The sequence below is a fragment of the Falco cherrug genome, chromosome 5, assembly GCF_023634085.1.
Source record: "Falco cherrug isolate bFalChe1 chromosome 5, bFalChe1.pri, whole genome shotgun sequence".
NCBI lineage: Eukaryota > Metazoa > Chordata > Aves > Falconiformes > Falconidae > Falco > Falco cherrug.
In genome coordinates, this window is record NC_073701.1 from 15,750,586 (window position 1) to 15,765,761 (window position 15,176).

Genomic DNA, 15,176 nt, shown 5'->3' on the forward strand with positions numbered 1-15,176 from the left:
TGTGTATTTGTTTGCTAGTTTGTTTTGTTTATTTAATTTCAATTTAATAGAGGAAGTGTGTGAAACAGTTCCTGTTGAAAATAGAAACAGAATTAAACCAGGTTACAAAATAGCAATAATTTTCAAATGATCCAGTGCTGCTGCCATGAAAAACTATGCTTTTAATTCTCTGAGTTAATATGCGTAAGAAGAAAAATCTCTTTTGTAGAGACTGAAGAACACAAAGGACCTACTCTAACATGAGGTACTGCAGTTCTCTGCACCAAACAGTCCCCCAAGGGTCATATGCCTGGCAGCACTGGGTTTTGTTCTCCAAAGCCTGCCAGACCAGACTCGTTTTTGAAATAAAATTAACAAAGTCTTTTCACAGTTCACCTTTAATTGGGTGATCAACTTTTTATGAATTGAAACCTTAATAGGAATCTGCTGCTTGTTTCTTTCTCAAAGACCTCTTGATGATAAACACCTCCATTCATTGTAATTTTGTGCAGATTATTCCTTTCTTGATCCAAAATAGTCTTTTCTAAATAATACAGAGTAGATTAGCATATGTATTTAGTTTTATTACTAAAATTTTAATGCCCACTTGGCAATTTATTTCTCTGCTGAAATGGTGTTGATTATTTCCTTTTCCACACACTGTCTCCAATATTGGAGCCAGCTTGACACGGGTAGTATGTGGGAGTGCTGTGCAGCTGCAAGATGCAAAATCAGGGCTCTTGAATATTTTTTTTCTTACTAGCAGATATGGGGTCTATAGTTAATTTCTTTTCCAGCCTGTTTTATAAAGCTTCCTCTTTGTTTTACTGGCTCTCCCCATTAATTAGACATTCTTGTAACTGGATATGCTGGTGATTGGTAGCTGAGGCATTGGTCCCCAGTGATTCACTGTGGAAACAGATGATAAAAGTGCGTTACAATAATTCAGTTTTAAACAAGAAAATCAGCGTTGTGTAGTGGGGCCATCTCCTCTGTCAAGTCTTGGCTCTCTAGGATTTGCCTTGACCATAACTCTAACAAAAAAGCTGAATGCCAGATAAAAAAAAGTCCAGTCTTTGCCCTGCAGCATAGGAATTGTCTAGTTAATACATGTGTGTAAAGAAACCACAGTTCTGACACTTGGCTATAAAATTATTAAAGGCTCATAAAAATTTCTGCATAGATGGTAACTCTAAGATCAGTCTGGAATAATTCCATGGGAGCCAATGGATCTGTATCAAAAACACCTAATGTATTATTGTAGTCTGGAGACTCTCTGTCTTTCAATGGTAGGAAATTCCACAAACTGACTGTGCTGGCTTTCTACTGGGTAAGCGAGAGCAGAGCAAGCCCTTGCTATAGTATCCCTTGTGGTGATGAACTCGCACAATGAATGGGCTCATTAGACAGGTTTGAAGTCCTTGTTTAAAATATACAAGGTGTCTTTTCCTTAAGTGGTCACAGATCACAGGACATTGGAGGAAAGTAGTTTTTCATGTAATGATTGGTGCTTTTCATCTTGCCTTAATTTTTCATGCTAAATGACTTTGATATTCACATATTTTCTGTATATGTGAAGCTTGCCTTAATTCCAGTCTTTTTGTGGTAAAGCATCTTTGAATAAAGATTAATTTAATTTGGTAATGAACTAAATTTTTACCAAAAAGAATTATCTCAAATCCTATGCAAGAGCTTATCTTTCCCTATGCTGATATTTCGCTGCTGTTACCTGGAGCTATCTGTAGCCAGCTCTGTAACCCACTGCATTTCCGATGTGACACAACATGAAATTCCCTGGTGTCTGGGATCCAGCAGATGTTTCAGATGACAGACAGAAGTCCAGCATGTTGTGAGTGCCGCCTGCCGAGCCGTGGGCTGGGCTCCCAGGTACAGCCTGACCATGAGCGATCAGGAGAGGAGCCCTCATGGATATACCATGCCATGAGTCAACGGTAGCAGCTGCTGGGCCGAAGGTACCAGCCCTCCGCACAGCGCAGCGGGTGCACCGAAGGAGGGAGGGCCAGTGCCTGAGACGCTGGGGCTGAGTCCTGCCAAGAATGTGTAAAATAGTTCTCTAGTGGCCTGACAAGCTGTGCAAAGTGAAGTGCAGGTTGAGATGGAAGGTGAGCCCTCCTGTCACTAACATAAGGAGAAGCACCGTATGGAGCCTGGTTTGGTTTCCTCCCACGTGGTAGAGAAATTGTGAGTGATTATAGACCTGTGCTGGTGCGTCCATGAAACATATCATGGAGCTGTACCAGATGTCCCAGCTTACCAGGCCGTATGTGATTCTTCTTCTTTCTCTCAGAATTGTAATGATCACAACATATCGGGAGGCTAAAGCAGTGCTTCAGTAGCTGTGAGTCAAAGGTATTTTTGTAAAACAGTCAAACTACCAGCACTTAGCACAATGAACTCTTCAACAGAGTCTATTAGACTGTTTACACAGTGACATGAAAAGGAGATTCAAAGACAAGGTTGGGAGCCTACATGTCCTCCAGCTGCATTGGGGATGTAGAATGTGATCAAAATATAGTGCTGTTTTTAAAAAGCACAAAGTTAATGCTGATGCAGTGGAAGGTTATGCACTTGGGCCCAGGCCAAAGCATGTCTCCTCTTGAGCACCTGGAGATTGGCCTGGATCTGCATCTGAGAGTTGCATCTGGTTGCATTTAAGTGACAGGTTTGGTGGCTTAGACCTGAGAAATAGCTTGGGCTGGAACTAACAGGATTTATACACTGGCCAGTACACATAATACATCATAGTAATTAATCAGTACAGACAACAGTGAGATAATTATTTAAAATCATTGATATCTCAGTCTGTGGGTTTTGGTTTTTTTCCCTTAGCTTAGGAATCAGCATTCATGACAGCAAGCTCTTATTTTGTCCTGAGAGCAACTGATGATGGCGGAGCATCTAAATACCAACAGAGACAAAAGCAGGCTGCACCACCTGCAAGCTTGACTTTGCGGTACTCTGCTTAGAACAGACCCTAGTTAAGATAAAAGAAATAGTTGCATCATCTTAGGATTTCTTGTACAAGGAAATTTTCATGTGGTCACTGCATCTTATTTAATGTCTCTTATTTAATTTTTCTGCCTGGCTGGGGACTAACCCAAAGTCTTCAAAACTTTTCTGCTATTAATTGGCTGCTACCAACAACCTTGGCCTATGTAGAAATAGCATCTTCTGACAACTGCAGATGTCTTGATTGATTGTATTCTGGTATTCCCACAAAACAAGCATATCAAATCAAGCCTAGAGGCTTTGTGAAGGTAAGGATTGGAAAGGAAAAAGTAAACAGCGAATTATCAGGATCTTCCTTTCTTCCTCAAACTCCTTTTCTTCCTCCAGTTGTCTCAATTGTGTTCCAAGCATGTAAATATCACATCTTTCAAATAGCTGAGTTTCCTAAGCTGAGACTTATAATAAGTAGATATAATGTGCTACTGCAGGCAGGCATTATGGTTTTATCAGATGAAAGGATCATGTAGCAACTGAGGATGAAGACATATGATCAGATGTGCTCACATCATAGTGGCTGCAGAAGTTAGCACCTGTCAGCTGGGGCTTTGCAATTATCCGCATTTATGCGCTTGGCCACTTCTGATTCTGACACAGATAGATAAGGTGCATTGGCAGTCAAGCAGCAAGTTTGCTGGTTTTCCACCTGTAAAATGAGAACAATAAAAATAACCACTACTCTCTAGAATTTTGAAAGCCCTGAATGGAAAACTGCTGTATATTAAGTAGTCTTAGACTGTTGTGTCGGAGTCTGCTGAAATGCAGCAGCCTCTAGAGTAAATAATTCTTGATGTCACAGTGAGATTGTTTTCAAGCATGGGAAAGAATAATCAAAAAGACCTTGAAGGAAGCATTGCTGTCGCAAAGAACTGTAGAGCCATTTCATCTGCATCTGCAGTTTCAGGTCCAGTTTAAGCTCATGACTTCAGAGGCAGGCTTATGCCGGCAAAGATGGTCTCGCTACCCCTCTATCCCCAGCAGCATGGTCCTCCTGCCTACCTTATGTCAAAACCAGCACTGGTCTTCCTGGCCAGTGACCTAGGTCAGGGAACCTCAGCCTGAAAAAAGCTGGATCACGTGTGCGTGGCCTTGGGAGAGCTGTTGACTGCACGAGGGAGAGGAAAGGAACAGTAGCTGGGAAGGCAATGGGGGCAGAAATTCCCTGTAATCCACTGCTGAGTGTCTGAAATCTCAATCTGTGGACTCTGTCCTGCAGTTAAAAACAACATGGGCTTCCAACAAAGACATCACTAGTGATGTCACTACTACAAGCACCCTAAAAAAAGTAGCACCGTGGGAGATGCTGTTTCTTGACAGGATTCTCCAAATAGTGTGAAAGGATTTCTGTGATGTTTGTGAACTTATTGGGGCCACATTGCCAATTTCTGACAGGTAGACTAACTATTGAACAGGATACTGAAATATCTATATAATCACTTTACATTTTTAATAGTAAGTGGGGGGGAAAACCTTTCCTGTGCTCTGAATTATTGAAATAAGAAATAGAAAAATTAAATAGTACAGGTTAGTGTTGTTAAATATTAATAGAAGACAATATCTGTCCTCTCATCCCTGGGTGTATTGGGAATTGAGAAGGTCACAATTTTGTCTGGTGAGGGTAGGATTTGAAAATGACTTCTAACATGAATGAATTGTCCATTTAGTCTTTTAGGATTTGGTGGTTAATATAGCTTCAGGGACCAAGGGATTTTCTCCATGGAGAGACAGACTTTGTCCACCACACTATGGAAAAGCAGAACTTTTTCCTCATTTCCCTTACGTGTGAAAATAAGGAAGTTCTCAACTTCCTTCTGAGCCATTTTTTGAATAATAGTTGCTGCCACCTACGTGATAGGGGACTCTAACAATGTAAGCTTATAACAAAATATTTTTTTAGGAGGCAGATCTGAAAGCACAGTTCCTAGAGTCCAGCTAGTTGGGAATAAAAAACCAAACCCCACAACCCATCAGATCCCATCAACAGCATTTCTACAACTGCATATAGACTTTGAAGTTTCATAACAAATAGTTTGAGTTCAGGTGCATCTTCTCTGTCAGTATAATCATTTCCCATGCATTTTCACCATAGTCAGTACAATGCATGCTATATATTCAACGCTTTGTTTTTCCCATAGAACTTTCATTATATAAGCAAAGATCAGACTTTCATATTAAGAAGCTACAGAACTCTTTTTAGTGTTCAAAGGATTCCTTTCCAATGTCATTTGGATATGGTAGCATTTGTTTTGACAGTAGACATAGTTCCTGTACATTAAATACACATTTTAAAGCCCATTATTTAGGACAGTTCTAATGGTAAAACAAAAATTGCTGTATTACACCAATATACTGTAGTGTTAGCAGACTAATAGGGCTTTAAACTGACGTTTTGAAAGGTGTATATTCATTTACATTTATGGAATCCGTGATTTGTATGTTCACCATCATAAATAAAGAGGGAATAAAACAAGAGGGCACAGTAAGTTAGTAGCAGCCGGGCAGAATGAGAGTGGATATGGCACACAGCTTTTCTGGACCTTGGTATCTCTGCCACTTGAACTACTCTCTTGCACGCCGGCTGCTGCAACTGTGCTAAACCTAATCTGTTTTCCCTGGGAAACCTTTGAAAAACTCCCACAAAGAAAAGGCTGGGCATTTTGTGCAAGGGAGGACAAGAAGAGAGCAAGTAAGCCTTCATGATGAGCAGAAGCTAATGAGGATGGAGCTTTGAGCAACCTGATCTAGTGAAAGGTGTCCCTGCCTATGGCAGGGGGGTTAGAACGAGGTGACCTTTAATGTCCCTTCCAACCCAAACTATTCTGTGATTCTACAGGATGAAGGACTATTGAGTCCTTTACAGAGTAGAAAACAAAATTGACCTTCCAGGGGCAATCATCTGGGGGGGGGGGCGGGGAACACGGACCGAAAGGGAAATTAAATATGCTTAGGTGAATTTAATTACAAATATTTTAATTTACATTATTTAAGGCAGCTCTCAAATATTTTTGTTTCCTCTCTTGTCTTAACCACTACCTTTTCTGAAAAGTTTGGATACTTGATATAATGCCTTTTTGCTTTTACAGGGGGTGGCTGTTTATTTGCATATTTATATTTACAAGTGGCACAGAAATACAGGCTATTTTTGGCTTATTTCAACAATTGCATATAATTTTTAAAAGAAAGGGAAGCTTCAGACTAAGTAAGGTTCTGAGAAACGTGTTTTGTTTCACCATGTATAAAATACCTGCAAGTAAAAGGCATATAGGTCTCAGGTATTTCCATTTAACTGCTAAATGGTTGCTAAAAAAACCTTCTCTTTTGGAATGTCTGTGTTTGCTTAAATAACTTGAATTCTTGCTTCTCAGACATTTTCTCTATTTGATAGGCAGCACTGGAGTAATTAAAGACCTGGAATTTTGGCAAGTACTTGACCATTTCTGGTTTAAATTATCAGACAGGCCGTTCAGGTACCTTCTCAAGAACCTTAACCTTTGTAAGGATTTCACAGTAGACTGGAAAGTTTTCCTGAAAAGTATAAACCACCTCACAGAGATAAGAAGAGCTACCATGTTATAATATATTTCTTTAAAAGATACGATCTGATGTGTTAGAAGTGACTGGCTGACTAACTAAGCATGCAGAATTCACATGTTTCTGTTCATTTCTGTTGAACTCCGTCAAGCCCTTATCCCCTTAAAAGCTCTAAGAAGTTAAGTCTTACACTCACATAGATCTAGGTCTGTTCATGCAGCAAGCTGAAAGCATAACATGGATGCAGCCAACTAAGTGATGTAGGACATGGGATATCCAAATATGCCTAAGGATCCCTGACCTATCTAGATGGACTAGCAGGGGCTGGACAGAAAAATGAGTGGAGTGGGAAGCCCACCAGGTTCTTGGTACCAAACAGTAATAGCAGTATAGATGTAGCAGGAAGGTCAAATGCAAAGATTAGTTCAAGTACAGAAAAAATCTTGATTGTAGTCATGGACAGAGTCTTATGATGCTCTGAGTATGCATGTTGCAACAACTCGAATTAAACTAGAGTTGCTGCTTCTCTGTGGCAGATTTTTGTGTCCACAGTGCCTCATATAGAGTTGTCCATTTGGTGCAGACTGAAAGAACAGATCTTTCCATAATCACATCCTTTTATCAGTGCAGTAATCCTTACCATGTTCGTAAATAGCAGGAACATTATCAAAAGGTGTAAATAAAAGAAGTCTCTGTCCTATTTTAATTTCATGGTCCTTCACTTTCCTCTGGCTTCTCCCCTCTCAGTCTGCCTTACCCAGTGGGAATTGAGTATAAGAGGATCTGAGGGTGCAAGAGTCCAAATGACGTTACCTTACAGCTCATTTCTGAACTTGGCTAAGGATGTGAAAGCTGGCTACTAGCTGGATAAAAAGCAGTTCTAAAAAAAAAAAAAAAGTATTAACATCCATCTTATGTTCTAAGAAGTAACTATGTTTCATTTTCAAAAGTATATGCTCGAAGCACAAATAAAATGAGAAAAATAGTAATCATCATCCAATGGAAAACCATATAAAAAGCCTTCCACTTTATTGCCATGGCGATAATAGAATGTTGTGCTAAACAAATCCGTATAGAGCTATACAGTGATTAAATCTTGTGTTGTAAAGTAGAAGCTGGAAAACCAGTGAGCTCTGTGTCAGCCTCTTCGTGTCCTGAGTCAAAGTCTGTCAGGTTTCAAATAATTGCAGGGCTTGAGTAATTAGTGAGAGGAGGAGGAGGAGGAGGGACCACAGGTTTCAAATGAAGGAGGACTCATAAAGAGCTCCAAATGTTTGTGATGTGTTACAGGCTTTTGTAACTGGTTAGAGACTTCATCGATGCCTGTCAGTTACCAATAAGCATAGCTTTACCAAAGTGTGTATTATAAGTGTACCTTTATTCAAAATTTTATAAGGTTGCTTAAATGTATTTTATTCTCTGTAAATTTAGCATTAATATTTATAGCAGTGCAACTGTTACTTTGTCCTTAGTGGCAGGACTACATTATAGTTATTTAAAAAATAGTTGGGGAATTTTAAATATTTATACTTTCAGTTTATTAAAATTAAAATGCAGTCTTAAGAGATATAATAGATTACACAATCTCCAATGTAAAACAGTGGAATACTTTGTATAGATTAGAAAATGCTGCATTTCTCTCTCTTCTGCTTTTACGCTGATATAAATTCACTAAGTTTCAGCTGAGTCATACCAACACAAAGACCAATTTCATGAAATATAACATATCTGTATACTTATTTTAAGAATATATTTGTGTGCTGTCATATTGACTGGCCAGCAAGCTTTCATGTGAACTTTAGAATAGGTAGATGCTTTTGTTAGAGAAGGGTTTGCTGTGGTGTCTTCTCATCCTCTGAGTAGGTGCTAAACCTCCTTAACAACTTGTCAAGCTGTACAATTCCTGGGATCAAACTCTGCAAGCCTGTATGTTTTAACACAAAGTCTCTTTATCAGTTAGTGCTCCAAGACCCCGAATACTTTCTGCCTCAATTTAGGAAAAAAAAAAAAAAAGATACCTACACATCTTTCAGGAGGTACTCAGTCCATGACAGGACCGGAGCCTGTATTGCTTTTTTCAATATTGAGCATTCACCTTGAACAGTTTTCTGTGCTGTATTAGGGGTAGAAGGGATAAATCCATCATTACAATCCCAAATTAATCCACAAGGGAATGTTTTTTAAAAGACAAAACAAATATGAACCAGGTTCACAGTGCTGGTTCAGCTTCCAGATGCTCTCAAATCTCATGTTTTCATTTTGGGTTCAACCCAAAATTTCCCATGCCTTTGCAATTTCATCCCACCCTGGGTTTGCACATGTTGCTGGGCTCCTGTGCAGGTTCTGAGAGAAGGCTGGTTGTTAAATTATTCACTTCATCCAAACACGCTACAATTTTGGCCTGTAAAGTATGTATCTAAATTAATGAGTTATGCAACTCATTCAGGCATGTCAGGAAAACTGATCATTATGCTATACAATTTGATCACAGAAGTATATTAAAAAGTAACAAGTAAAGTATGCAGCTTGATCATTAAAGTACGGAAAATTTACTGAACTAGTAAAGTATGAGCCTGGGATGACTTTTGTCTCAAATGGCACCTCATAAATAAAACCCACAACCACAAAGGCAAACATTCACAACCCCAAAAGTCATACAGGTTTAAGTTGTATTTTTTCCTAGAAAACAGCTGAATGAGGGGAGATGAAAAAAATCTTATGGAAATTATTTCTAAATGTTTTATGTGGCATGTGGATCTTTTGATGGTTTTGACATATGTTGATGAGCTTTACATTTTGATTAACTCTCTAGAATACATACTATAACATCTGTACGTGAGTAGGATGCCCACTGAAATACAGCTCTGTAGGACTATACTATACAAAAATAGAATTAAAGAAATGCGAAGTATTTTAAGCAATATGATTGCAGCTTAGTATCCAGCTAAGAAAGAGCCATGGTTATGGCACTTAGCTTGGGGGTTGCTAACCAACTGCAGAAGAGTTGAGGAAGGAAACAGAGAGGACATTGCCTTAGATGGGATCCTGGTAACCACCAGTGGACTCTCTGAGGATATTTGTAAAAGTCCAGATGCTAGGAATATGCATCGTGAACTTTTCTCGGCTGGCCTGCCAGCCTTGTGATTAATAAGGCCTGAGTGGATCTCTTCTGCGTTTAAAAAAGTGGCTAATGCAGTCTGGCCTAATGAAAAAAGCAGTTGGGAATCAGACTGCCCCAAAAGAAAAGGTACTCTCCTGTCCTTCCCCACTGTGAGCTATTTCAGATGTGGGGGAGGGGAAAGTGAAGGATGTGTTAGAAGGGACAGTTCAGGGGGTGCTGGTCAGGTCTAGAACAGCAAGATGTTCATAAAGGATCAGCAGAGCTGCCTATAGAGGGGAATATATGGGAAAAGGAGGGATTATGATCAGGGCTGAACAATTTGTTGTTTAGCCTTCCTGGAGCTGAGACCACTGAGTGATTTGCTGCAAGCTTAGTAAACCTTTGTGTGTCAAGCTCAGCAGTGAGGAGGAAGTGGACAGGTCAGGTTGAGGAGATGGCAGAGAGAAGTGACAGATTACTGCTTGTGCCCGTTCAAGGGTGGGAACTGAACTAACTAGGGGTTTGCCAACATGTCTGTCTTTCAGCTGACAAAGGGAATTACTGGAATGAGTAGAAACATGTTCAGAAAAGCTTTTTTAAAAAACAAATGTGATTCCATCTAAAATGATGCAATTTGGAAATCAGATTGAATTCCAGGACTTCCTTGCAGAAAAAATTGCACAATATTTCAATATCAAATCAGGCATTTGATTTAGCTTTGTCCTGAACTTTCTGCTTCCACACTAAATTCTCCATTTTTGTTTGTGTTTAGCTTCCTGTTCTGAGTTTCTCTGCAGTCTGTCTCATGCCTTCTTCACCAGCTGAGTGCATTTTGTTTGCAGCCAGTTCCATCTGATCAACCTGCCTGCAAAAATGCAGGCTTGTTTGTTCATCCTTGATGCGCTTCGTGCCAGAGAGAGCATCCTGCTTCTCCTTGGACCAGTACCCATGAAAGGATTCCCCCCAGCGTAGCCAGTTCACACCTCTTCTTGAAGCCTGGCACTGTGAGAACTGTACCTCCAGGCCCAAGGACTGAGGTCCAGGATTAGTTTTTTTCTATTAACTAGTGAAAACATGGGTACATCATCACTGTCTCCACCTTTGCTGGGCATGTTGCTGGTGAGAGTCTACAAAGCCACTCACTCTCACATCACATTGCTCTCAGCAGTGGCTGCTACAACCCCTTCCTGTAAAATACATACAGAACAGCTTACTTATGATTTTGGAAACTATTCTTTAATCAACAGAGGGGACAGCACTGACACAGATTACCAGCTCCACAAATGAAGAGTGGCTGTGCTGTGTGTCCCTGAACACTGATTAGCCTGCAAGTGCTGAAATGTTCAGAGTGCAGTTCTACAGTGTATCTGTTGTAACCATGTTTTTTGAGCTCCAAAACCCCCTATGCAACAGGGAAGTGATGTCCTCAGTCTTTACACAACCTTGCTACCTAAACTCGGCAGTGTATACTAACCCAGCCCTTGTGCACTGTGTTCAGGTGTGGGGAAATGAAGTTCATTTTGCTGCCATGATCCACCTGTGAAACTGCAGCAGGAATATTTAAGGACCTGCTCTAGAGAGGTGGTGCTTTTCTCTGTCTTGAGGGTGCGAGATTTACAAGCTTATTCACTTCTTGCTGTCCTCATCTGTTGAACCTCTGGGCCCTCTTGTTCTGGGCCACTGATCTGATCAGACAACTGACTGTCATCAGTCATGACCCATTGCACCAGCAGCAGAGGTAAGCAGGCCTGCTGATCATGTCCCTACCCTCAATCAGCAGCACCACAAACTTTGTCTGTCCTCGTGCAGAACAGCTGTGTTCCCTGGAAATACCTGTCCTGGGGTACCTGCATGTTTGCATCTACTTTCCATTATTACATCTGCTTCAGGCTGAGAAATGTTAAAGCTTTCCTTACACCATGACCTAAGTCCATGTTTCTCTTTATCCGTAGCAAAACTGGTTTGAAAATTCCCCTTCCTTGCCCCTGCTCTCCTGTGCAGTGCCCTCCCCAATACTACAACGTGCTGTCCCTCCTCGTGCTGGGATATCCATTTTGGGATCTTTCCCCATTGGCAAGCCTGCCAAAGCTATACCTCCCTTTCCTTCTCTGTTCTGAGCAATGAAGAAAAGGGCCTAATAGAATTTTTAAATGGCAAATTGTTCCTTGGGGTGGAAGCTTTTCACTCTATATTTACTAAGAGCAGAGGAAGAGGAGAAAGTAGGGATAATGGAAAGTAGGGAACATAGTATTAGACCATCAGGTGTAGCGCTGATGGGGGGACACTGCTGGGGAGACAGGGGCAGGGAAGCCTCACTGTGCCTCCTGCTTCTTTACCCAGTTCTACCTAGGCTTCATATTTCATAGTTATTTAATACCATCGTTATTTTAATTACATTTAGAGAAATTTAGCTTTTTTCTAGACAAGTTAGAAACTGCCACGTGCCACCTTTGACTCATTGTATCAAGTCATTTTGTCAAACCATTGCGTACCATTACATATTCTAAACGCTACCAAGAGTATTTTTTCCTGCAAATGTGACCTCAAAACTTTAATCTGTCTGTGGCAAACAGTTGGTCAAAAGGAAAATGGTACATTATAGAATGACCCTCAATGGAATTTTCGTATTTTATTTAGAATTGGGTTTATTACTGCAAGCTCCTGTTGCACACCAGCTATCAAATCCTCAGCAGGCGTAAATCAGCACTCAGGTTAATGGAGCTAGACTGATCACTGCCAGATGAGGCTACAACTCTGCTTGTAATCTGGGGATAAAATACAAGCTTCTCTATAGTGCTGAGACTCCGAGAGCTAGAACAGGCTGGCTGGTGAATTACTGGTTATCTGAACATAAGAAGAAAATGCGTTTCCACCCCAATCCACTCTCAGGCAACTAATACTGCTGCTTCCACACGTCTTTAGGGAAGAGCATTTATGGAAAACAACTTGAAGATACGTGTTGGTAGGATAAAGGAGGGCCCATGGGCTAAGCACAGAAACCTCTAAAACTGTGTAAACTGTCAAAAGGATGATTGCTTCTGGCAAAGGTCATTCTCGCGTACAAAGAGGAAAAAGCATCCTTTTTCAGGGGAAGATACAAGGGCCTTCTTGGGTAAGCTGTTTCCCAAGACCTTTGCTTTCTGAGCCTCCCCAGAAAGGGAGGGAGGTCAGATTTGTGACAGGGCAGGGAACAGAAGCAGGGAAATTGTGATTTATGTTGCTGTACCGATTTACTTTCTAATTAAGAATTCCTCTTAATAGAAAAATCTTCCAGAAACAGGAAGGAGCTGCAGGAATGGAGCTTCACTGAGCAGGTGTGGGTGGCGGAGCCTTCTTTTATTACTAATCAGCATAGTTATGCCATTTATAGAAAAGGACACGATGCTGTGCAAGAAACTTTCTAAAGAAGAAAAATACAGCCCTGCTTTGAACAGCAAGTGAGATATATAGGGTGGCCCATAAGAAAAGTAATAAACTAATGCCCCCCTCTCTCGATGAAAGTGGATTTACACAGTTCTCCCAAGGCTCTCTCAAATTCCGCTAGGAAGGGCAAGAAAGCCTCTGAAGAGCTGAGCAGGAGCATTGGGTAAGCTGGACTTCACAGCCTACAGTGGCAGCTGGCATTTGGCTGGGGCGTGGGGCAGGTACTGCTCAGAGGCCACGTGGCAGTCTGAGAAGCTGCAGAGGTCTGTTGTCCCCTGACTTCTGAAATGATATATATCACTTCAATCAATCAATCAAGTGAAGCTTAATGGGATGAGTGGAGCACGTGGCAGCAAATATCAGGACATCACTAAAAGAGAAGTAACCCCTCTGCCATCCAATGGAAACTCCTCTATAAATGATCTGCAAGCATTGCTAGGGCAAAAATCTCGTAGATGCAGTGCTTAAGGACATGGTTTAGTGGTGGACTTGGCAGCCCTGGGTTAATGGTTGGACTTGATCTTAAAGGTCTTCTCCAACCTAGATGGTTCTATGACTTTATGATAGCTCTGAGGCAGCTTCATTCCTGTTGCTCACTTTCACTAGTGGTTAAAGTCAGACACAGCGAAGCTAAGAAACTGTGTATAAGGTTAGTTTGAAATGCAGAAATGGCACTTAAATGTCCAGGTGCCCAGTCCAGAGTCTGAGATTTTAGGTTTCAGCTGCATTATTTCAGCTAAAGGTGGTTATTTTAGCTGTGGATGATAGAGTCATAGATACACACTGAATGTACTAACTGCATGTGGCAGACAAGTGTAATGCAATAACTGAACATAAAAGGCTTTCTAGTTTTCAGTCTGTGGTTTGCAAGAAGAACAACTGAGATGTTTTTTTATTGGCTTTCTAACCATTTTAAGATCAAAGTGCATTAGGTCTTAGGAAATAAAAAGCTCTTGAAATTAAATAAATTGGGAAAGCTTGCACTTACAAAATAGGTTTCTCTTAAAAGTTGCAGGGCAGTAACACTTTCCCTAAGTCTTTAATTATTAGAAAAATTAAAAGCAGCAGTAAGGTGCTTTTTAGATCCGGTAATGTCAGGCAGGCAGAAGGTGCACCCTGTGCTGGTCTGTGCCCAGCAATCTTCATTTCCTGACTATGGCACAGACTGGCTTCTGCATCTGCATGCATGATTCCGCTTCTTCTATTTTATCTCTTAAGAATAATACAGCCGTAATGCCTGTCCTGCACGCATGTTTTATGTAAAGCATAGTTAATACTGAAAAGCGTTACTTGCATCTGAAGATAGTAGAGTCTTTTCTGATTAGGAGGCATGTTTCTTGCAGTTCTGTAAGAAACATATTTTCTTTTCCATCCAGTTATAATGATCATTTGAGATGTGACAAGGAAACAGGAGCACAGGACCAAAAGCCATCTGTTTCTTTTTTGGTATTTCATATTGCATGGAGCAAGAAGGTGGCAAAGCTTATATGCTTAAACATGGGGGTATAAAATACGATAGTAACATTTAACATGTTGTAAAGAAATGTCTTTGAACCAAAACCAGACTTCTTTTTGTTTTGTTTCTACCAGGACTTCTTGCCACAGCTATAGTAAAACTAGCTGCCACTTGTGTTTGTGAAAACTTTGCATTCAAGATATTTAACATATTTAGTTTAGACAGTTCAGTGGGCGGAAAGTCAGTTTCCATTCCTGAAGATAAGTACTTTCTTCTTCAATATTCTGATACAGCTTTTTATTGTTATTCCACATTGTGCCATTCCTGAGACTAGTTTTATAAGTAAAACTTGGTTTCATTTTAAAAACTGAAGTTTACTGCCAGTTCTGGAGGTAGCATGTAAATGTTGAATAGATTTCATTGATATTTAACTTTATGAAATGTGGCCTTTTGAATGCACAGTTAGACTTGGCATTCTCGGGTATGTCCATACCAAAGCCCTGCAGTACTTCACTTGCAGTTTATTCCAACCAACTGTATTTTGTCCTTTTTATTTCTGCTTGCCATATGACCTTCTACTGTATTTACCCAAAGTGTGGGTTTCCACCCTGCAGAATGCATAGTGGGAGTTTAGTTAGTAACAAGCTCCAGTGGTAGATT

General features: G+C 40.5%; 1 long non-coding RNA gene across 3 annotated transcripts in view; it reads left to right on the forward strand.

The window, feature by feature from the left end:
- Positions 1 to 15,176, forward strand: part of LOC114014270 (uncharacterized) — a 118,253-nt gene that overhangs the window by 89,709 nt on the left and 13,368 nt on the right. The window lies entirely within an intron of this gene.